Source organism: Marmota monax, unplaced genomic scaffold (assembly GCF_021218885.2).
Source record: "Marmota monax isolate L192 unplaced genomic scaffold, Marmota_monax_Labrador192_F-V1.1 WCK01_AAM20220418_F8-fsc00145, whole genome shotgun sequence".
NCBI lineage: Eukaryota > Metazoa > Chordata > Mammalia > Rodentia > Sciuridae > Marmota > Marmota monax.
This window is the reverse complement of record NW_026695201.1, coordinates 2529887-2555198: the sequence shown is the minus strand read 5'-3', so window position 1 is coordinate 2555198 and position 25312 is coordinate 2529887. Positions and strand designations below refer to the sequence as shown.

The 25312-nt window shown below is 41.9% G+C and overlaps 1 non-coding gene across 1 annotated transcript; it reads left to right on the top strand.

The window, feature by feature from the left end:
* Positions 1–22032: 22032 nt before the first annotated feature.
* Trnar-ucu (transfer RNA arginine (anticodon UCU)) lies at positions 22033–22106 on the top strand. Its single transcript has one exon. It is a non-coding gene; the product is annotated as a tRNA-Arg (tRNA).
* Positions 22107–25312: the final 3206 nt, after the last annotated feature.

The following is a 25312-nucleotide window of genomic DNA, read 5'->3' as shown; positions in this document are numbered from 1 at the left end:
ATTAAGTCCCTGGGTCCTCTAATTAATTGCCTTTTCCATCTGCTGCTCCTTAGTGATCTCCTTCTGCCTGTCCCTCCTTAATTCTCTGATGGCTGCTGGTCGGGGCCCCACCCTTTACTGTAAAGGCATGGGAGAGTACCAAGGGTGGGAGAAAGGAAGGAAGCTGTTTTGGAGAGAGAAGTATTAAGGTTAGCAAATGAGACTCTGGAATGCTCTTTTCCTACTGGCTCCTCTTCCCTTTTCTGCACCATCAGCATCATTTTGGCAGCAGTTTAGGTCTTGGGAATAGGAAGGAGTCATTGGCTTTTAGAATCATAGAGTAAAAGAGTATTAGAGTTGTAAAGGGCCTTACAGATGATCAAATTAATAATAGTACTTGAACAGATGAGGAAAATGAAACTCAGAAGCTAAGTGACTTTCTGGGTTCATAGAGCTAAAGAGGAAAGGACTTAACCAGTATTGGATTGGGGAGTTGGAAGGATAAGGATCTCATTCCCAATATTTTAGAGCAGTGCCCAATTTGAGGAATTCCTCATTCTTGCCTATCTCAGAATGGAAAGGTAGTTTCTCCATGAGCTACTTACTCCTTCCTCATTTAAGTAACTCCTTGAGGATCATCATTTTAGTGCTCTTTTCACCTGTGCCCCCAGGCACCTTCTCACTTCTCCCTCCCTCCCCAGGAAGAAAGATTAGCCTACAAGAATTTCTCCTCATCGTAAAAATAGGTAAAGTAAAAGTGTCCATGTTGGATTGGGATCTCTATGGTTACTCCCTGCTCTAAAATGCTATGACATACAGTGTGCGTTTCCCAGGGACTTGCACAAAGTCTGGAGAAGGTTGCCTGTGGGATTTCAGAACTGGCAGCCACAGTGAAAATTGTGGGGAGCAGAGAAGAGGAGCGAAGAGCAGGAAGGCTGCTTTGGCCTCCTGGATGCCCTGTCCACTCAGCAACAGCCTGGGTAGCTGGGGGTGTGGAATGTGGTGCTGGCACCAGTGCTGGGCTGGACACAGCTGTGTGGGCCCTGGGCATTCCTTTCCCCACGCTGCTGCTGCTGCTCTGCTCAGGAGAGGAGAGGGAAGGAACTCAGCCTGCATGGGGCGGGGGGGATTGACATATTCGTCTGGGGGAGGGGATGGAAGCACCTGGAGGGGAAATCTCAGAGGACTTGGCTCAATATCCATTCAGATTCTGCATCACTCTCTAACCCTGCTCCAGCTCCCATTATCGGTGAATTCTACGTAGGTTTCCACATTGCTTTCTTCTTCTTCAGCTTTCCACCCAGCTAATCCAGTACTCCTCACGCGGCTTCTCACTTCTATTATCCAGTTTTAATTAACACCATCCTTAATAATGACCTCCGTATGCATTTTAATTCTAACCTTAATTGAATTCTGATTTCAGTCCTAACCCTAATCTGTTACAGACTTTACCTACTCATCTGAATGCCAACCCCAATTTAATTGCCAGTTTCAACCCGCATCTTCATGCTAACCAGTTTGAAGCCGACCACCAGGAAAGCAACTTGAACGTAGTAAAAAATTATCACAAGTTGCATTTCTTTTTTTTTTTTTGGGGGGGGGTGTGGAATTACCGGAGATTGAACTCAGGGGCACTCGACCACTGAGCCACATTCCCATCCCTGTTTTGTATTTTATGGAGAGACAGGGTCTCACTGAATTGCTTAGTGCCTCCCTTTTGCTGAGGCTGGCTTTGAACTTGTGATCTTCCGGCCTCAGCCTCCTGAGCCGCTGGGATTACAGGCAGGCGTGAGCCACCTCTCCAGGCTAGGTTCCATTTCTTGAGAAACCATCATGTGCAGTGCTTTGTGCTGGGTGCTTCACATATACAGTAGTATCTCATTTTAGTACCTCAAAGGACACCGATGTGATTCTGATTCTAACCTCCCTTCCCAATACTAGGAAACAAAGGAATAACAAGATTATATAATTTGTAAATAGTGGATCCAGATTCAGGCCTGCTTGACCAGAGCAGCTGTGGTCACTCCTCTTTCTGTTAAGAAATACTTTTTGATTTGGCTTTTTTTTTTCATTTTAATTTTACATAACAGTGGGAATCACTGTTACATATATGTACATGAGCATCACATAATTTAATTGCATTCCCCTGTACCCGTCTCCCTTCCCTAATGAACACTTTTTGACTGAATTCCTCTAAAATCCTAAATAATACTGACTGGGATGATTTCTAAAATGATTTCTAAAATTCTGAGTTTCTTAAAAGCTTATTGTGATTAGCTTCGTTCTTTTTAAAAATAAATAGTAGCACAAAATAGAAACTGGCTCTTCAAAATAAACTAGTCCCAAATCTCCCTGCCCAGAGACCCTATTGACACTTTAACACATTAAGGTTAATTTATGGATAAAGTTAAAATATTCAAACTGTAGAAAGAAACAACTGCAGAGAAAAGCCTCCTCTTCTTCCCAGAGTAGCCATATTGCACAACCCCAGGGGGCGTCGCTCTAATTGGAGTTGTGGCGCAGCAGCAGTGCCTCCCACAGCTTTCCAGAAAAGCAGATAAAGTCAAGGTAAATATCTACCAAATTAAATCACCCTGTGTGTGTATATGACTTAGGCATGAAAATCACTAGACACTTTGAATTTATAATTAGCAAAAACTTTTAGAGGCCAGACTCGCTACAAAGCCCTTTACACTTCTCACAATATGCACAAGCCCTGTTTGTGGTATTCATTATCCCTTTTGTGGAGGAGGACAGTGAGGTTTGGAGAAGTGAAATGACTGACCCAGAAGCACAAAGATGAAGGATGAGAGACCTTGGCTTCAAATGCAGATTTGTTTAAAAAAATCCTTAGCCTCAAATCCTTAACCTTTCCACCTACCCAGGAAGGCTTTTAGCAGGAGGCCCTTTGGGCTTGGTTCTGAAATCCAGAAGGGGAGTTGCTTGATATTAGACAGGAGGACGACTTGGAAGACTGTAGATGGACTCAGATGGATATAGGAGGAGACAAGGCAAGGAGGGAGGGAGGCGGATAACTGCATTTCACAGGGAAAGGAGGAAAAGGTGAGAGAGTAAGAGTGGAACAGAATAAATGTGAGCAGAGACCAGGCAAATTTTCTGTGATAACTTCAAGCAAAAATAAAATCATGTAATAAATATGTGTGTCACTATTGCTTCAGCTACAGGCTGATTGATGTATTGTGGAAGACAGTAGACACATATAATCATCTGCAAACAAAAATGTGCATTTTCAGTTACATGGGAATCCGTAACCTCTCCAATAAAACATCTCCATGTTCCCCAACTTGCACTCGGTGCTCCAGCAATAGCAAATGGCTTGTAATTTCCCGAACATACTGTGTTGTTTCATGCCTCAGTGTCTTTGCACATACTATTTCCTATACCGGGATTTCCCATCTCATTAGATTGGGTGAAAATTGTGCTTGTGTTTATCCATCCAAACTTTGATTAGCTTTTGCTGTCTCTGTGAAGCCTTCTACCTAGAGGTAATCACTTCTTGCTAAGTGCTACCACTGTATTGAATATGCACCTCCACTCTAACACATTTTTGTGTGTCGCAATGGTCTGTCCACTTTTTCTTCTCTAACTGCACTTTTTAAGGGCAGAAATGATATTTCATGAATCTCATTATTCTCAGTGTGTAGATAGTAAAAAAAAATAGTAGATTCTCAATTAATTCCGGATTAAGATAAAATGTTTATAAAGGCTTAATCAACTTTTTTCCATAAACACATACATGCATGTGTGTAACCACACTTCATCGGTGTACTCCGTGCAGGTGGGTATGCATTTGATAGCAGAAATACATGCTATGTAAGATAAAGGGATTGATTCTAATACACATATGCAATATTTTCATCCACTTACTCAAGATACATTTTGTAATTCTTGGAATTGACCTGAGCATATCACAGCCTTTTACATCACTTCACTTTGTGGAAAGTGTTTATCATTGGAAGATAGCTTTTAATTTTGAAAATAGCCACATATCTTTCCAATCCGAGCTTTATGGATAAGTTCATAGTTCATACTGGGAAATACAAAAATAAGATTCTTCTGCAAAGTGATAGTAATAGCTTATAGTTTGACTTAGATGTTGGTTCTTCAGGTGGTTCCCAAAGAGATATTCTAGAAAATTTCTGGGTAGAAACATTCTGTTCTATTTGTAAGTATAAATGAAGTCAAATAAGAATTTCCTCATTTTATAATCACGCCTGGTGAGCAAACTTGGTGTGTATAAGAACAGAGCTCCCTAATCATTCATTCATTTATTTATGGTTTACTTTCTATGTGTCATGCTGAATGCTAGTTGAAATTGATTGGTGGTTTGACCTGATTGTTTTTTTTCTCAGCATACAAAAGATATCTTATTAACTTTCAGATTTTCATTTTTTTAAATTACAAAATAAAAGACTCAATGGATTCTCTTATCCCATCCCTAGTTCCCACATTTTGGGGCCTCATTTTCTCTGTGAGAGTTAAGGACAGGATAATATTCAAGGATGCAAATACTTGATAATTAAAACCAATCTGATAGTAATGCTTTGCTTTTCAGAAAAAAATAAAATGGGAGTGGATGTTAAAAATGCTATGAGAAAATTTCTATGTCTGGTTCTAGTCACTTGAGAGTACAAAGATGAGTAAGTAATGAAACCTACTTGCAAGGAACTCATAGTCCAGTGGGGAAGATAGGTTTGCAAGCACAGAATTACTATACCATGTGAAAAATGCTACCGTAAAATTATCCAGGGGGCACAGTGGGAGCAGAGAAGAGATAGAGATTAAATTTATGGAAAACCTTAAGATTAGGAGTTGTCCAGGTGTAAAAGGAAATGCAAGACCTTGTGAAAGAGGGAACAGTATATGCAGAAACAGCAAAGAAGGAAACCACATAGTTGTGGCTGGACTGAAGGGAATTCATATTAGAGATTGCTCTTTATTCTGCAGACAAGGAGGCATTGAAGGGTTTAAGCAGAGAAATGTCAGTGCCAGATTTGCATTTTAGAGCGATAACTCTGGCAGTAGTGGATGGATGGATGGATGGGAGGATACACATCATTTGATGCAGAAGTCTGACCCTTCTGGGGACCACAAATTCAGTGCCATAATGTTGAATGGGACCCACTGAGTGTGGTCCTGTCTTGGATTCTATGGGTAAAGTAGAGAAAACACGCAGGACACTGTTATAGGACCCCAACACCAATACATGATGTAGACATTGCTGTCAAGGAAGAGGGTAGAGGCCAGTTGAATGGGAGGGAGAGAGAAGCAAGCCTAAATAAGAGACAGACAATGGAGGTTCCACTCCACTCTCTGAGCTCTTGGACTTTCTGGTGATAAGGAAGCTTTGTAGGCTCAAACAACAAGCACTACAAGCAGGGAAGTGAATGTGTGTGTGTGTGTGTGTGTGTATAAAACATTTCATTCATGCATAAGTTTCCTATTTTGTGCATGGATTTATTCATTCAGCATTTACAGGGTGCCTACAATGTGCCTGACACTTTGCGTATGCTGTATTACTTAGTATTTATGCAGGGCCCTGCAACTTGCAGGTAGTATTTATAAATGAGGAAAATGAAGCCGGGGAAGTTTGGTAACTTCCTTTAAGTCAGTATGAATTGGCGAAGCTGAGATCTTAATTTAAGTGTGTCTCTAAACTCTCTGGTCCTTCCCATCTGGGCTTGATGAAAAGAGTTACCTGGGGGTACCTGTTAAAAAGAACACAGACACCTAGAATATTCCTGTTTCATATGCTAATAAAGAAGATTCCTGATCGGAATGCCAACAGTTGTTCCCAGGTGATTCCTACACCCTGAGGATCTCAGAAAACAACTCAACTTCAGCCTGCATCTTCTGACCAAGAGCTCATGGAGGGAACCCTGTGTGTAAATACTCTTAAGAACACAGTTGCATTAAGGTTCCAAATTAGGGCTGGGGTTGTGGCTTAATGGTAGAGTGCTTGCCTCTCACACGTGAGACCCTGGGTTCCATCCTCAGCACCACATAAAAATAAATAGATAAAATAAAGGTATTGTGTCCAATTACAAATAAAAAAAATAAAAATAAAAAAATTCCAAATTAAAAAACCACCACTGAGTCATTCAACGAGTTTTCTTGACTATTCATCTCTGATGATCCCTAACATTGTAAAAGCCTGCTTAATCTGCTTTCCTGTTTTATTTTTATTTATTTATTTTTAAAAATATCTCTAGTCTGCCATGCACTTGTCCACCCCAAACATGTGCACTGGCTGATCGGAGTTGGAACCCTTCTCCTCTGCCCTAGGCTGAGCTGTTCTTGCTTTTGCATATCAGCTTCAACTTCACTTTCTCAGAGATTCCTGCCCATTCCGTAGTAACTTATTTTTAAAATATAGTCCTTTTTCTAATAAATGTAAGCTCCACGGGAAAAGAAACTCTGTCCACTTTAATTAAAGGTGTATTGCCAGAAACTTAAAGGGTATTACACATTAAAAAAAAAAAGCCTGCCACATAACAGGTTCTTATTAAATACTGGTTGAATGGATGCATGAAAGAATCCGCTACTCATCAGCATCTTTGGAGAAGAGTGTTCAAATTCTTTGATTTTTACAGTTTGATTTTATAATTGAGAAGTCTTGTCTAAGTCCAAAGTAAACCTCCGAGTGCCATTTAAGGCTTTTCCCTCTGGTTCGTGAAAGAAGACATCCCATTCTGTTTACTAGCCACTATATAATGTCCCTCTAGGGGCCTTCAGACTGTTATTAAATTGTACCTCAACCTCTTATACATTAGGTGAAACATCCCAATCCTTAACCTTCGGCCGGTTCCGTTGTCATTTCAGGACTTCTTGTCTGATCCTTTTCTTTTAGATAGTTGGGTTCAGGACAGGTCCCAGTAGATAAGTGAGGCTGATGGTTATACGTTGAACACAGATGGTATTCCAGTCCCTCTTGTATGTTTCTTGCTATTCTTTATTTTTAAACTGTCCTCTCTGGCTAACTTATGGTATGTTGTGGTCCATTTGAGTCCTAAGATCTCTTCAGGACCCCCAAATTCTAGAGCTTGCTACTTCTAGAAGAGTTAATTCCTCATCAGATGGTGCCTGTTGAAATTTTTCACCAGAGTTTCCAGTCTCAGGGCTTCCATGTGTGCTAGTGCCTGTGTGCACATAAGATTGATGGTTATTCCTACGATTACACCAGAAATAAAAGGGAATACATTGAAGGTGTTCTTGCTGCCTTTATGTGAAACCATAGATAGCTTTCTGTGGATCCTGAAGGCCTAAAAATGACTTGTGTGTCCAACTCTAAAAAAGTTAACCGGGTTTTGGGCCCATTTGAAGGAGACACCTCTGACTCAATAGAGAAGTGTGGATTTTGATGTTGGACTTGCCTGAGAGTTAAATACCAGCCGTGCCATTTTGAGATCAGACTTTTCATTGGTTAAGTATTAGATTTTAATTATTGTCTATCTCAGAGATTTGTTATGAAGATAACTAAGTGAGGATATTTATGTGAAACTCCCAGCATCTAGAACTCACTCCATGCTAGTTACCTTTCTCAGGACCTACTCCTTCTTGGAGATGTGCCGTAGACTGTTGTCCTGTGCTCATTGTGTGCAGGTAAAGAACTCCTTGGATCCAGATTTTCAGTTTCAGTAACTCCTTCCCTTTAACCCAGGTCTCTTCTGTTTAGCCTGCTCTCTGCTACCCTCGTGTGGCCACCCTGACCCCTTGTCATTCCTGATCCTCTGCCCCCTCATTGCGGTGACTTTGCTGTAATGCAGCGCCTTCCCAGCCCCTTGACAGACGCAGCCCAGCTACTCTGAGTTTTGAATGCATACCTGAAACATTTTTCAGTTTCATTTGTCTCTTCTCAGGTAGTGTTATCTCAGTTCTTTTAACCTTTCTTCATACCTTTCTACTGCGAACCTTGCTGTCAGAGATGCGGCATGAAACACATCCTGCATCTTGCAAGTTTGGACCCAGTGAAGTCTCTTTGGGTTTCCCAGCATCCATTGCCTTGCTTGGCACCAATAGCTCTGTCCCACAAATACTGAAAAGAACATGAATTTCTTTAGTTATGTAGTTGTAGAAAGCCCTTATTTTCCTTCTTTAAGTTAATGAGGAAGACACACCTACTCTTGCCTCGTGTCTTATGGTGTGAAGGGTGGACCCAGAATGTCAATGCTTCAGAATGAGAATGGACGAAGGATGTGTCTGCTCTCCCCCTCTCCTAATTGCATATTGTTTCTAACATAGGGAATGAAGGATTATTTAGCATAGAGTTTGGTTGAAGAAAACTTTGTGGATAACAAAGGAAAATAAATTTGGTGAGATGGCTTTAAACCAGACATGGGAGGGTGATACTTGACAATTTGGCCCTGAAAATATTTTTTTTTCCTTCTTTTTCTAATGCTGTGCTGGGGATTGAACCCAGTGCCCACCATGTGCAATGCAAATGCTTTACCACTGAGCTATATCCCCCGCCGTTGAAAAGCTTAATCTTTAATCCAACATCAGTTGAAAAAAGAATTGTAGCAGGTTATTATGTGAGTTGATTAGTATTTAAATATGAATCCTCATTTTCAGTATAGTTAAGCTGTATTAATTTTTAATTTGTAAATTCGGTATGGCACTATGTTAAATTTCAGTAAGATGTTTTATGAAATTGACCAGACAATTCTAACATTCCCTTGGAAGAGAGAACCAAGAATAGGCAAGATTTTTTTTAAACACATGGGGATAAGGGGAAACAGGGGTTTTGACCTGCCTTAAGGTATTTTACAATTATATCAATTATTGATAAGAGAGAGCATAGCTACAAACTGACAAATTTAGTGTATGAAGAAGAGTCCTGTCTTCATCGTATAATACACGTGTAGTACATCGTGTAATACACTTCTGATCAATGACCAATTGATGGCATTGAAATCATTTGTCATATGTTTGTCTGTTGGGGTGACAAAATATAACTCTAGCCTTTCCTAATTTCATTTGCAACAATATATTTCAGAAGTACTGGTGCTAACAATACAAATTTTTTAAACTACTGAAAAAAAATTTAATCTTGGAGTGGGGCAGGCCTTCTTAAGCAAACACCAGAATCCATAAAGGAAAGAATTGGCAAGAGTTACTACATGAGTTTTTCATTGACATCGTTGTAAACATAATAGACAAAAAATTTAAAGATAAGTTATAGGCTGGGAAAATTTTATTTACAACACATATACCAAAATATTAAAGTTTATAATAAACAAAGTATCCAGTAATTAGACATGAAGGAGCAAACATTCAGTAGAAAATTGGGCAAAGGATAGGAGCAGGAATTATCAGAAGAAAATATAATTGTCCTATAAACATCTAAAAAGATGATCAACTGCATTTGGATCTTGAGAAATGCAAGTTAAGGCACCAAATAGGCCTTAGGTTGTTACAAAGCAACAAAGAGACCCATTAGATTGTTAAAAATTAAAATAGCATTCAATGTTGGCAATTGTTTGGGGAATAGGCACCTTCATATATTATGATCGAGAATGTAAATCGGCAAAGCTTTTTGGGAGATGCTTTGGCAGAATGTATCAAAATTAAAAATGGAAATACCAGAGTTGCTATTTCTACAAATTGTGCTATAGATCTATTCACACATGAATGCCATGATTTATGTACAGAGGTGTGCATCACATCATTTTTTTCCAGTCGTAAGAAATTGAAAACAACCCAGATATCCATCAATAGTGAATTGGTGAAATAAATAATGCTATATCATACTTTGTAATAACAGGTTACAGTTAAAAAGAATGAGGTAAATTTATATGTACCAAGGTGGAAAAATATCCAAGATGTATTATTGTTAAGTGAAAATACAAAGGCATACACATAATATTACTCCTTTGGTATAAAACAGGAAAAAGCTTAAAACAATATAGGTGTGTATGTTATATTTTTATATACATGCAAATATGTATTAAAGGAAATGAATGATTGCTTATTGGCTATGTGACCTCAGGCAAGATACTTAGGCCTCTACACATTTTCTTTTCTTTTTTTTTTTGCCTTCTAAATTTTAAAAAATTTATATAGAACAGCGGAATGCATTACAACTCTTATTACATATATAGAGCTCAATTTTTCATATCTCTGGTTGTATACATAGTATACTCACACCAATTCATGTCTTCATAAATGTACTTTCGATTATAATGATCATCACATTCAACCCCACACCCCCTCCCTTCCCCTCCCACCCCTCTGCCCTATCTAGAGTTAGTCTATTCCTCTCATGCTCCCCTTGCCTGTCCCACTCTGAATCAGTTTCCTTATATCAAAGAAAACATTCGACATTTGGTTTTTTGGGGATTGGCTGACTTCACTTAGCATTATCTTCTCTAACTCCATCCATATACCTGCAAATGCCATGATTTTTTTCTCTTTTATTGCTGAGTAATATTCCATTGTGTATATATGCCACTTTTTTTTTATCCATTCATCTACTGAAGGGCATCTAGGTTGGTTCCACAGTTTAACTATTGTGAATTGTGCTGCTATAAACATTGATGTGGCTGTGTCCCTGTAGTAGGCTGTTTTTAAGTTCTTTAGGTGTAGACCAAAGAGAGGGATTGCTGGGTCAAATGGTGGTTCCATTCCCAGTTTTCTAAGAAATCTATTTTATTTTCTTTATATGGATATCAAATACAGGAATTATACAGATGCCCTTAGGGTTGTATGATATGTGAGGATTACAGAACCTATTTAATATTATTTGAATAGTGACACAGTAGGCACTTGTTCAGCGTTCCTATTATTCGAATGCATCTTGAATTCTGACAATTATCATTTATAGAGTAGGAGTTTTAAGTCATCAAGGGGCTATAATTTTTTAATATAGTATGTTTAATATTTTTTGCAGTGATTATGTGCTTACCTATCGAACAATCAAAAATCTAAAGGCTTATTCTAAAAAGATCAGCTAAAAGGTGATTACAGAAATCCCAAGTCCAGGTAAAATAGCCTTCAGAGCTGGGAAGGGAAAGGAGGGGTTCATGTTTGGGGCTGGTTATGGGAAGCCAGAGGGAGAAAGCAGACAGCTCCCAGCTTTGGCATGTGAGTGGCTTGAAAATGCTGAGCCGCGGAAAGATATAGTGGAGTCAGGAGAAGATTTTTGTGGGGTGCAGTATTTTGGGATGAAGGAAAGATTTGTGTCTGAGTTCAGTTGCTGTGACAGAATACAGCAGTAGGCTGGGTGCTTCAACACCAGGCATTCATTTCTCATGGTTTTGGAGGCTGGAAGTCCACGACAAAGGGATTGTCTCACTCAGGGTCTGGGATGTACTGTCTTCCTGTTTGCAGACCACCTTCTCAATGTGTCCTTGAAGGGTGAAGAAAAAGATCCTCTCTCTTGTGTGTCTTCTTGGAAGGAGACAACTCTCATCAACGGGGGTTCCACTCTTATTACCTAATTATGTCTCACCTCAAAATGCCATCACATTGGGGATCAAGGTTTCAATCTATGAACTTGGGAGAGACAGGAGCTTTCAATTCATAGTAGTTGGCTTTGTTTAAGTCATGCTGAGTTTAAGCTGATAGGAACCCATCTAATAGGAAATACTCAGTAGACTGGATATGAAAACTGGAGATCCAGAAAAAATGGAATGTTCTACTCTGTTGAGATGGAAGAGTGGAAAGGTCATGAAGTTCTCAGGTCTCATTTCATGACTTCTCTATTATTATTTCCATTATAAAAATTAATAAAAATTAAGAATGGTGATATTATGAAATGATCGCTGGGAGAGGACAGAGACTTCTTCCAGTGATTTTGGTTGTTCATTCATTTTTTTTATTTCTTTATTTTTTCAGTAAACGTACGTTGAACAACCAGCATGTGCCAAGCACTGCTCAGACTGTCAAGAGCAGAAAGAACTTGAGTTGCTTACCGTCTGGTGGGAGACAGACAGGCACAAATTAATTATATAATACACTGGGCTCAGTGCTCCAGTAGTCATATGCACTGGTTGCAGTAATGGTGTGAAGATGGGTGGGATCCAATCTGCTCCGAGTTGTAGTGGATGTCAGGGAGGATTTGGCTGAGCTGAGTCTTCAAGGAGGAAGAGCAGTCTTCCAAGCAGATGTGAGGGTGGGGGAAAAAAGAAGGGCATTCCAGAAAGAGGCAACCTCTCCGCGTACCAAGGCATATTAACAAGGAACTAGAACCTTTATTTATTTTTTTCTCATTTAAGGAAAACACACTGCAAGTGTGTTGGCAATGCACAACCAAGGCGAGGGGTAAAGATGGAGACAATATAAACGAAGTTGAAAAGATGGGCAAGACTCTGATCCTAGATGGCCTTTAGCTTATCTCTAGGTGATAGAGAAGTAAGAAATATTGAGTTTGGCCTTCAAGAAAAATCTCCGTCGCTCTGCTGGTGATGTGGCAGATGGGTGGAAGAGGAGGAGGAGCAAGACAGTTGCTCATAGACAGTGAGGAGTTATTAAAATATTAAAACCGTGCTTGTCACAGAGGATGAACTGTTTGAACTAAGTCGGAGGCAAAGGCAAAGTGAGGGACAGATTTGAGAGCCGTACAGAAAGCAAAACAGATAGAACTTAATAGCTGATTAAATTTGGAGGATCAAGATGGGGAGAGGAGTCTTCTCAGACTCCAGGACTTGGGCTTAAATGACTGGATGGCCAGTTTGGTCTTCCCAGTTCTGCTCTGACCAAGTCAATTTTCTCCCTTCCATTTACTCTTGTGTGTGTAGCCAGTTTTCTATTATCCTGGTTGCAATCTCCATTATAATTTACCTTGACTACTTACAAAAGCCTCCTCCATGCCCTTCTGAAATCATCCACGAAATCATCCACCGCACAGCCGCCAGACTACTCTATCTAAAATGCAAATCAAATCCTAGTTCTCCCTTCCTTAAAACCCTCCACTGCCTTTGCATCTCCTGCAGGATTAAAATCAAAAGCCTTTAACATGACATCGGAGGAGCTTCACGGCCTGATCTCTGCCGCCATCCACTCTCTCACTTCCTGCCCTCGAAGTTTAGCAACATCTCATTTCTTGTAATTTTTCACCCAGATATTTTTTTTGGCTTTATTTTTATGCATGCTGTCCTCTCTTTAGAGTGCCTTTCTTCCTCAGTTTCCCTCACACACGTGCACACACACAGACACACAATCTATTTCCCAACTCCACTTTTTTTTCTTTGTGAACTGGTTAGCAGCTGTTCTTCTTTTAAACCTCGGTTTAGTTCTGTAGCTTTAGAAAACTCCTCAGACTGGACTGGTTTGCCCATTTTTATTTTTGCGGCATGCTGGATGTATCTCTACAGTTGGGAAAGAATTGTTTTATGACTCCCTTTATGTTCGTGACTTTATTAAGGGCAGATATGATGTTGTCATTATCTCTTTATCTTCAATGCATAACACATTTCTTGGCATACAATAGGGGCTCCTAGGTTTGTGGAATGAACAAACTAATAAATTAGTGGGTGGACATTGCTACTACCATTAGCTAAGTTAGTGGATTACAAAGATCGTATTTATGGGGCGATACGAGCACGGATGTATTCTGCAGTTGAAATGGCTCAGAGTCAGAGAGATGACAATCTTTGGGCAGTTGAGTCTACCAATCTGGATTTCTTGTGAGATGTCTGTTTTTAAGCTATGGATATGGAGGTTTTTCAGCTCTTAACTGATAGTGTGTGCTATATATGCCATTCAAACTCACCCAGGGAGAAAATATAAAAGAAGAAAACCAAGGCATACTTAGTACAGTATGTTTGACCACAGACCACAGAAAACTTTATTTACATTTTGCTATTATCTAGAACACACATGCTTCTTGGATGCAGAATGTCTCTCAGAGGTATGTGTGTAAGACTTGGTTCCCAGGTATTGGGAGGCAGGGCCTAGGGGCAAGTCTTTAGGTCATTGGGGGTGTGCCCTTGAAGGGGATATGGGACCTTGTCCTGTCTTTCTTTTCCCTTTCTCTCCATGGCTCATGTTAGAAGCAATTTTGATGTGCCATCATATGTCCCCTACCATTGCCATCTAGCACATCCATCAGAGGCCCAAAGCAATAGGCCCACCTGATCTTACTCTGGAACCTCTAGACCTGTGAGCCAAATGAACCTTTTCTCTTTATAAGCTAATTATCTCAGGGATTTTGTTGCAGTGATAGAAAGCTGACTAACATATGGGCTCATACATATTCATGTATGTGTAACTAAAAGATACGTAAGATTATGAAACAATAAATGGTTTTATTAGAGGGTAATGTCCTCTGGTATTTTCTTTTTTCATTCTGTCTTGTCCTTTCCTGTCCTATCCTATCCTACCTACCATTTCTCTCCTCTTTTATAAAAATGCAACCAGCATTCTATTTTGCTGTCTGATGAACACTGCTCTTCAGATAGCTGATACTTAAGAAAGAGAAGGGGCTGGTGAAGGAATCTGGAAAGAAGGAATTGAGAAATAAAAACAAAAACAAAACCAAACAAAATAAACAAAAAACAGTAAGAAGAGAATAGCATGTGCCACAGAAGCCACTGGACTGAGTCTTTTTTTAAGAATGAAGCTGTGGTCACAAGTGTGAAATGCTACAGGAAGGTGAAGCGAGACTATTGAATTTGACAATTAGGAAGCTATTAGTAACTTTAGTGAGGACACTTTAGCAGTAGCTGGATTGAAATCAATTGAGGAGTCATTGAGGGGAAGGAAAAAGAACCTGAGCCTACGCTCTTTTAAAAACAGAGACGGTGGGGCTCAAGTCTGCTCAGGATTTTCTCACCTTTTATCTCATTTGTTTCTTATTATGACCTTACAAAGAAGGCATTGCTACTTGTGTGGATTTTTAAAGGCAGATGTGTAATCTGCATCTCAGAGAAGGTCATTCAGGTGCTCAAGGTCTCTATCATCACACAGTAAGTCGCAGAGTGTGATTTAAACCCTGCTCACCCCAACTTTAAAGTCTGTAGTTTTCCAACTGGACCATAATGCTTAGTGTATTTTTGTAATATTGGATAAGTAATTTAATTTCTATGGGCCTGAGTTTAATAATCTATGTAATCACAGATGGAAAGGGTGGATAAAAATTACAGACTCCAAAAATATGGAAAGTAAGGAGCAAACATTCACCTACTCCGCATTTTCAATTTAATCTTCAGACTGGTTTTTTTTTTTAAATTTATAGAAGTAATAAGAGCATAAGCCAACATTTCAACTGATGCATAAGGTCAAAGGAAGCTTAATTATTTAAAAACCCTCCTCTATTTTTGAAGATTCTGTGATTCTAGGCAGAGGTTATTCTATCCTTTTAATTTCCTGGTTTATCAGTTAAGACGGAATATAGAGCATTTTTGCTCTTCCTACCCTCTCCTTCCCCACAGCAGAGACTATTTGGGGGATCAGTGACACTATAGTGAAATAAGAAGAGCACTGAATGAGGAGTCAGAAAACCTGGAACTGAAGAACAGCTGTGTGAGTGACCAGCTGATTGATTTGGAGCCAATCGCTTATTCACTCAAATGGACGTGAGTTTCTTATGTTTTGACTTAAGGTAATTGGGAAGGAAATGGGCTGCTGAACAGCAGACCTCCCAGAGCTCAGTCACCTGAGGCTGCTTGTTCTGTGTTCCAAGTGTGGCAACATTGTACCCCACCCCGTGGCCATTCCCAGGCCTGCCTGGCCCTCCTGTCCCGTCTTAGGACACCAATCTGAGAGCACCAGGCTTCTCTGAGGACCCTTTTCCTGGAGGCTGCCTGGAGTGGACAGAGGTCAGGATGCTGCAGTGTTGCAGCATGATTTTGGGAAAACTTCCTAATGTCTTTGATCAAGGTGGTTCCTTTGTAAAAGGAAGACAATGATAATAATATTCTCCCCACAGTCTGGGATAGTTCTGATGATAAGATGAGATAAAGAATTCAGAACACTTTTGTCATCATTACTGGCTTTTGCTTCTTTTTCTTTGCCCAGTACTGGAGATTAAACCCTGGGCCTTGTGCACACTTTTGTGGCAAGTGCTCTGCCACCGAGCCCCCAGCCTCAGCCACTACCATCATTATTAGTACTGTCTCATGATCATAGAAAGATAATATGAAAAAGGACCATTAGAAATTCAACTCCCACATTATTTACAAACTGTTTTTCAGCACTAAGGATTGAATCCAAGGTCATTCTATCCCCAGCCCTTTTTATTTATTTTTTTTTAAATTTTGAGACAGGGTTTCACTAAGTTGCCCAGGCTGGCCTTGAACCTGCGATCCTCCTTACCCCAGTCTCCTAAATCAGTGATATTACAGGTATGCACCACCACACCTGGTTGAACTCCCACCTTCTAAAGAAGAACTTGAGCCTGAAGGAGATGAGCTGATTTACTCTGGATAGAACACTTCCCCTTATTCCTGTCTTAAGTACAGAAATGGAATATTCTTTAGCTACAGACTTTTGAGGGCTGCTCCTACCTAGGTAGTGATTGACTGTCATAGAAGGACGAAACACGTATGACCCTGTTGTGATCTGTCAGACCTAATATTCTTGTGTAAAGAGACAAGTTTAGTCTCTGAGACTGTTTAGATCCTGAAACTTCCATAGTAATGTTTTTTGGCAGTAGGGGAATTGAACCTAAATATGCTCTACCATTGAGCTACGTCCCCCATCCTTTATTTTTTATTTTAAGACAGGGTCTTGCTAACTTGCTGAGGCTAGTCTCAGACTTGCAATCCTCTTGCCTCAGCTTTCTGAGTCACTGGGATTACAGCATGCACCACCACTATCGTGCTTTTTTGTTTAATTAAACTGACACAATGTGAAAGAGGAACACCTACTACTTGACTAGGTTCACCTCAAGGTGCCTTCCAGGATGAATGTGAAATGTCATCTATAGCAAGCAAATGACAGAGAAAGCCCAGTTCACTTGTGATATTAGGCAAAACCAATGCTTTTGAATCTCTATATGATTATTGACTCTTTAAGGATCTGCCTTCTGTTCTTTGATCTCTGGCCCAGAGTACCTGACCTTTCGGGACCAGGGTCCCACAGTAACCATAAAGACAGAGGAGACTGGTTTCCAGCTCATATCCAGGGAAACTCAGTGCCGTGGGTATTAGCAGAGCCCTGGTCGGGACATTTCAGTTGTAAATCCTGTGATACACAGAGTCCTAGGCAAAGAGTTAAAGAGGCACAAGTGTGTCGTAGAGCCCCAGGTATCTGAAGGTGAACGGGGGGGGGGGAGGGGGAAGAACGGAAGGACAGACAAGTCATCTGGACCAGCCTCAGGAAGCTGGCACCAGGTGGGCTGAGTAGAAGGGGACTCAGAAGAACAGACACTATAGGTTGTGCCTTCAGAAGAAGTCTGTCTCTGGGGAGACCAGGACTAAATGGATGATGGGTGAGTAAAGAAGTCTGAAGGATGAAATCCTGAGGGAGGAACAAAGGGCCTGAGGCTGAAGGGCTGATGGTGACTCAGACTCTGGGTAGCAACCCAGCGTCATGAGAGAGGAGTCTGGAGGCTGGGGAGACTCAGGGAGGCTTCAGGCTGATGGCTAAAAGGCACAGAGGTCGAAAAGGGTAGTGGGCCAGGGCTGGGAGAGACCAGGAGCAGTGAGTCTGGGCAAAAGTGTTTGGAGTAGCTGAGAACCTGGTGGGGCTCGGCCAAGAAATTGAACTTTTCCAGAGAGTGACAGGGTGGTAAGAGGATCAGGGAATGCCAGCTGCAGAATGTGGGAAGAAGTGCAATGGACATGAGTCATAAGAGGTGTGGACGGAGGGGAAAGGAACATTTTAAAGCAGGAACTTACTGAGGGTTATGCATCCTGAGGAAGAAGGAGACGTCGGTGGGGATGGTGGGAACTGGAAGATGACAGAAGTGGGGACCCTAGAAAGTGAAGGGTTGGGGGTTGGAAACAGAGGCATAGAGAGCCCACCTTCCAAAGAGGAAAAGTGGGGTTGACATGGGGAGTTGGCACCCGAAATTGAAGCATTTTTTGGAAGGTCTGGGTGAACCAGAAAGTTTTTTTTTTTTTAAATTCCCATAAAGATCAGGAGGAATCTGGTAGCCATTGCCCTTCCACCCATCAAAACTGCTGGCGCCCCCATCCTTCCCGACCAGAGGGAGACTTGCTCTCCTTGGAGACATACTCCAGAATTGTCTAGACTGTTCCTGGAGAAGACTGCAGAGGCAGGAGAAAGACAGGAAGCTGAGAAAGATTCTATCTCCAGATGCTCCACTGTTCTCTGATTCCCTAGGGGGTTGACCTCTGCGGGGAAGTCATTGTGACCTTGACTACCTCCAGGATACAGCACATTGACCGGTTAGAGTGGTCTGGGTCTACTTTTCTGGAATGCTTGAGAGGACTGTGTCACTTAGCTGGACTGAGCTAACGGGGAATTATTTCTGAAAGTTGGAGATGAGTGAGGAAAATTGGCTCTGCATTTGTCTTCCTTTAGTTTGATTCTCAGGTTTGATTATTACCTGGATCATCTCCCGTCTTCCTTCTCAGGGAAGAGCAAAGCGGTGAGGAGGAAGCAAACAGTTTGCAGGAAGGAGGGACACAGGAGGCTTTGGGAACAACATAGGTGCTTCCTTATGATGGGTTAGGAACACGCATGACAGGAGTAGACCAATGAACACGGAACAGGATTCCAGAAGGATGGAAGAATGGAAGGACCTTGGGTTATAGGTATGTCCACTTTATCCTTCTTTAAGGGATAGGGAGTCAAGAGCTGACCATCTGTGGATTCTGCAGAGGAGGCCTGGCACCAGAGGCCCAATATTGCCAACCACCTTTTTCAGCCTTCCTGGGAGGTGCTCACAGGAGCCATGAGGTGGGTGGATTCCCAGGGGTGAGCTAGTAAGAGGGAGCTGACGGACCACAGGTGGAGGTGTGAGAAGATGGTATATGGAAAGCATTTACACTGGATTGAACAAATAGGGCTGGGAATGTTGTCGGGACTGGAATCTGAAATTAAAGTGTCTGAGGAGGCGCTATCCAAGATAACCCTCTCTTTGTCTTGCTCTGGTAATATCCTTTAGTTTTTAAAATATGGACTAGTTGATATAGGTTCCTTTAGGAAAGCTCTAAGACCATGTAGAATGCGGGATTTGATTGTGGTTTTTTTTTCCCCGCCTCTGGACCAAAGAGAAAAAATTTTCTTTTTGTATTTGTCGTATGTATCCCAGCAACACTTTATGAATGAAATAATGCATGAGCATCCCAGTGTGTCTGTAGGGTCACTGAGTGGTATTCAATTAGAGGCATGAGTAATGTTTGAGTCACAGATCTTTGGAGAATTAAATCAGTATTTTTTTTTTTTTTTGGAAAGGAAATGTACTTATCTTCTTCTTAAGGGTTTACATAATCACAAATAGCATATACCTGCTTTAAAAGAAGAAAAAAATGTACTGTCCCCAGCCAATTTTGAGTGGCTTAACCTCATCTTTCCTGCCCCTTTAACGTTCTAGCTTTATTTGATTGTTTCCTACCTTATTTTTAAGTTGGAAACATAGTTAGGAGACATTATTCATACCGTTGAGAAGCTTGTCTACCTTACGGATGATAAAACAAAAGATGTCAGAGAGACAAAGTCCAGTATTTTTGTTGATACAGATTATAAGTACAGAGTGTCCCTGAAAAAGTTTTTTTTTTTTTTCTTGGAATAGAGAGATTTCTGTGGGAAAGCAAGAGGAAGTTGAAGGAGGGGGATTTCAAGGGAAGGAAGAGACCCAGGCAACAGGGTCTCTGTGTGGACTTGGAAACTTGACTCCTTATTTGCTAGGCAGTAGAATGATTCCTTGTTTTCTGCCATACATCATTCAGGGTCATATCCATATTGGAATTTACCTGCAGGATCTTTGAGGGTGGGATTTACCTTCTGAGTCTCATCCCCAGCAACCAGTGAGAGCATTGTGAATGAATGAAGTTCCCAAGGGAGCGGAAGATGGGGGGGCCTCTACCTTGAGGTGGTGGAGAACACATGATCTAAGAGGCGGTACAGCTTTGGCTTAACTAGGGACCGACAGATTTCTTGGGTATAGGGCAGTGTCTTTGCTGAAACCAAAGGCTCTGTGTGTGTGTGTGTGTGTGTGTGTGTGTGTGTGTGTCCAAAAGATCGTGGGCCTGGCAGGAAGTGTCCTCCCAAGCTGACCTTGCCTTTCCTTTGCATATGAGCAGCTCTTTGCTGCCCTGTGAGATTGAGCTTCCCTTTGTAGACACCTGGGCTTCTTTGAACTGCTCCCTGACCAGCCCCTTGTGAGCGGCCACTGGGAGTACTACAGGGTCTGCTGGCATTCAGTTTTGTGTCACAGGTTCTTGAACGAGTCTAGGGTAAATGTATTAAGAAAGACCAATTCTTTGCCTCCTTCTTATAAGTTTATAATGTACATTGATTTCACTTTTCTGAGCGCCTGGCTGGAGGTCCTATGTGGAAGGCCATCTCGGTTGAAGTAGGTGTTGATTTTCCCCCTGGTGGTAGAGTCTTCTGCTTTCACTCTGGCCCTGAATCACCTTGGTGGAACTTCCTACCGGGTCTCATTCTTGGGGCCATAAGGATGGGTAGAGAGTGTGAGTTCAAGTGCTATCTTGGAATGTGGAGAGTCCTTGAACCTCTTCCTGACTGGGTATTTATATTGGTCCCTTACTTGCTCAAAGCCTGGTCTGACAGGTTAGGACTATCTTGGGTTATGATTGGAGTCTACTGTCAGAGTTCAGAGCTGTGGGTTGTGGAGACACCATGAGGGAGGAGGAGAGGAGTCTGCTCTCTGCTTTTACTGTAACCTTTTGAGAGGGAGTGGGGTGGTAAACACTGAATCAAATCTTTAAATCAATGCATTAGCATTGGAAGCATAGAGGTCAATTATCCCAGTGTGTCTGGGAAAAGATAGGAGAAAATGAGCTGAGAGTAGGATAAGAAGGACTTGGATTAGACATTCCAAAGACCTGCCACAATGGAAATTATAAACAACAGTGATTGTAGAATTGTCTTCTTTGGGAGGCTTTTGAAAATGGGAAAATATTTTTTTTTTTGGATCTGAGCTAGGTATGGGAGGTTTTTATATATGATTATGGAGGGATAATCAGTTTAATTGTACTTGGATGCCTCTAGCTAACTTGGACAGCTGAGAAATCCTCCTTTCTTAAATTAGGAAAAATTTTTCCCTGAATGGAAAGAATTGTAGGGACTTAGGGATAGGGTGGGTGCAGGGGAAGGGACACAGGTTTTCAAAGACTGTGTCCCTTAACTGTGAGACCCACTTGTATTTCATTAAAGAAATGCCACTCTTACCCTCCCTCCCCACGTGTACACACGCAAACTCTTAATTTCTGTCTCACACACACACACACACACACACACTCACTCACACTATACTGCTCCGTCTCCACTCCCGACCTTAATTCTAGTGAGGATGCTGAAGGCACATCAGACTCCTGGTACCTCTTCTCTGGGCTTGACAGATACAATTCTGACAGCCTAGGAACGGGCCAGTTTCCTGCAGCCCAGCTTTCTTTCCTGCCATTCTCTCTCTGCCGCCATTCAGTGTTTCTTCACAGAAGCAGCTCCTTTGTTTCTGAGATCTAGGGTTTTCCCCAATCCCCCAGCTTTGCCCAGCCCCAGCCTCAGAATAGCTGGACCGAGCGACCGGGATGAAACCACAGTGAAGGAATGGGGGTGGAGGTAGAGATGGCTTCTGCCTTCTCTGCCAGGCTGGGTGCACTCGACTTCATTAGCATGAGAATAGGAAGACTTTCCCCGCATCCTTCCTGAGGGATGGAGAGGAAAGGAGAGCAGAGACTCTAGCTCTGTCCTCCCCTATCAATAAAGATGCTGCGACTGGGAAAATGACCACTGTCACATTCCTCCTATCCTCCGAGAATCCTAGGACCCACAACGTTGAGGAAGGCTTTCATGGAGCCGGCTGGTGGATCTCCACTCCAGATTTTCCAGCTGTCCCTGTCCCCCCCACCGCTCAGAGAGCAGGATGCTGAGATGGCTCGGTGATGCAGAAGGTATGTGCTTTTTCAGTTCTGGTGCTGATGCTGTGTGTGCGGTGAGGTCTCTGTGGCGCAATGGACGAGCGCGCTGGACTTCTAATCCAGAGGTTCCGGGTTCGAGTCCCGGCAGAGATGGTCACCTGGCAGGTGCCTCTTTTGTTTCGAATGCTGTCCTGTTAGGTTGACAATTATATTTATTCCTCCCTGGAGGCTTTGGGGGAGAGAAAGGAAAGCCTTTTCCTTGGGAATTCCGGATCTCCTTCCCTTTTCCATTCCCTCCCTCTTCATTCTTTCTGTTTCTCCCTGATTGATTTTCCTTGTCTAGAGGAGGTTCAGATGTCCGCTGCATCTCTGCCCAGTCCGACCCACACAGCCTTTTTGAATCCTTTGCTTCATAATGAGATAATTGATACATTGCGACCAAGACGCCAGCTCACGGGTTCTGGAATCACTGTGGTTCTCATCCGTTTTCCCTCTGGGAACACAAAAAGGCAGACTGACTCTTATGCAAAGGAGGAAATGTCCAGCTGTCCTCTAAGGTAATACCCTCCTTGACCAAGCTCTTCTTTTGGGGCCAGGAGATAGTTGGGGTCATGCAGAGAATAATTCCTTGCACTTTGTCAATTATTCTTTGTATTCCTGGGGCTTCCGGGGGACTATCGCTGGTAACTCACTTCCTCTTACATTTCAGAGGTGAAATGTAATCATTACTCTTTGTCTCAGTGGAATAAACCTCACAGCAACACACTAATTACCAGTGGTAACTTGGATGAGCTTGTCCCCAGGAAGGTAAAGTTCTTATGCTCAAATGCTTTCACTGTGAAGTTTGCTGTACCCTTTCTGTTTGCAGGACAAGCTTTGAGGGTTGTGTTGTGAATTTCTTTTTTTTTTTCCCCCCAACAAGCTGATGATCACCTCATCTCTCATCCTGCATTCACTTCTGTTCCCTGTCTCATCCAATGGGCCACATTCAGCCAGATTGGGAGCCTGGTCACATCAGGATGTAGCTCATGTTTCTATTTTGGGCTGGCCTGGCTCTCTCCCTTGCACATTGCTGCCTCTAGCCTATTAGCTGGAAGGGACAGCCCGTGCCAATGACTGACCTCCACCTCAGGTGAACCCAGGAAACCCTGACAGGACCGCTTCCTCTGCCTGGCGGAGAGTCAGCATCCCCCCCACGTGGGACTCTGGATGGAGGGCCAGAGAACACAGCCATGGATTTACTCTGAGGAAGTTGAGGTTGGGAGAGGCAGAGGATCCCAATAACCAGTTTAACCAAACCATGCTAAGAGTGGGGAGAAAGATGAGAACTCTGGAGGGGGTTGGTGCTTTTTCCTTTGACATGTGTGTATTTGCAGCAAGTTGAAACTCCCAAAATTCTTTGGAAGTGGTAATCTTTTAAGGGGACTTAAAATTCTTGTCCTAAGAGCCAACATAACTCTACCTTTCTGCATTACCTTAGAGGAATGCCAACTCAGCTATGAATTATCACCCAACATCCCTCTAGATATGCCCTTTGGATCCTTTCTATTATTGTTAACTTATTTTATTCTTGATATATTTTGTTAAGGAAAGGAAGGTATATTTTCCACAATAATCCAAGCATTGTATGTTTTTCTCCCCTGCATCCAGTACTGGAGAATGGACCCAGGGGTGTTCTGACACTGAACTACATCCCCTGACCTTTTAAATTATATTTTGAGAAGAGGTCTTGCTAAGTTGCACAGGCTGGTCTTGAACTTGCAATCTTCCTTCCTCAGCTTCCAGAATAGCTGGGATTACAAGCGGGTACCACTCTGCCTGGCTTCATATAGGTCTTTTGAGATGCCCCCGTCTCATGCTATTGTACTGGGCCTGCTTAACAGTAAGATGTCTGAGAGAAAGGAGGTGGTTGTCACGTGCATGGTTAAAAGTCATGGCAGGGGTGCAAGTTCATTATGGCTCACTCTAGTATTTGCTCAAGCCTGGAAGCTTTTGGGGAATAATAATCAGACTTCATAGAATTGTGGGGTCGGGGGCAGGAGGGGGAACAGGAAGAGGGTATGCGCCCTGGTAGACACTGAGTTGAGATTTGTTCACGTTTGATCATCATGTGATATAGCCAGCTCCTTATGTGAAGTTCTATGCCAGTGACAATTAAAACTCAACCCTGATTTTAGCCTGTAATTTCTGTTTCCTAACTCGGAATCAGTGGACTTTGGTATAAGTTGCATCTTTGCCAATTTGCTCAATCTCTGAACTTTAATTTACTTATTTGTAGAAATGAGGTTTTATTCTCTTTCCTACACATGTAAAAGTGGATGAGAAAGCCCATTGTACAGTTCTGTACATAAATGTGGACTCTATTAATTTTCTGGTTGCTTTCATCTTGCTCTTCAGCATGTAGGAAAGGTATCTGGCCACACAGTAGGGGAGGTGAGAGGGTCTGAATGCTCCTACCTGGAGCATCCGTGGTGACTTTGTCCCATTAGCTAGGGCTGGTGCTGGCACAGAACAGGCCGAGAGAGAAGGTGGAGTGGATATTTCTAGTCACTGTGGTCCTCCAGAGCATGGCTGGTCCCTTTGCACCTCAGGGAACTCATCTCCGCTGGGCAGGTAGAAGAGTCTGCAGGCCAACCCACTGAGTGAAATGAGAAGCTTCCATAGTCTTAGACATCAGCCAGATCTGGTTGTCTACATCTGTCTCTGATGGGTGATGCTTTGGGGACTTGAAGAGGATATCGTCAGGACTGCAGAGAAGCTTTTCCGCATGGGTAAGATTCTTCTGTAAGTGATAGCAATTTTCTTCTTAACATAGGAGGGGTAACTCGTAATTTATGAATATCATAATTATTATATTTTTAAAATACTCAGAATACAAAATAGAAACAGTTATTTTTTTTTTAAAGTCACTTTACTGTAAGACTCAAATGCTTCAGAGGTGTTGGAGCTGATCATTAATTGCAAAGTATGTGGGCAGATATGTCTTATTTATTATTGTATTCTTGGTGTCTGAAATATGGTAGGCATTTGATGGATATATTTGAAAGAATTAACTCTGACTTAGATTGGCTATAAATTATGTAGATAGGAAAAAAGAAAGAAATTTCTCTTAGCTCCTAGGCAGCAGGAACACAGGCAATAGCTTCATGCATTAATTCATTCACTTAAGAAATATTCATCAAATGTTCACTTTGTGTCACTTTCTGTTGTTCCAGACACTGGCATCCAAAATAGCAACCCCCATCACCCCCAGGAGTGCATGTTCTTATGACTGAGACATGAAAGGTTAAAGTGTGTGTGTGTGTGTGTGTGTGTTTTACTTAGGATTGAACTCAGGGGCACTTTACAAATGATCTACA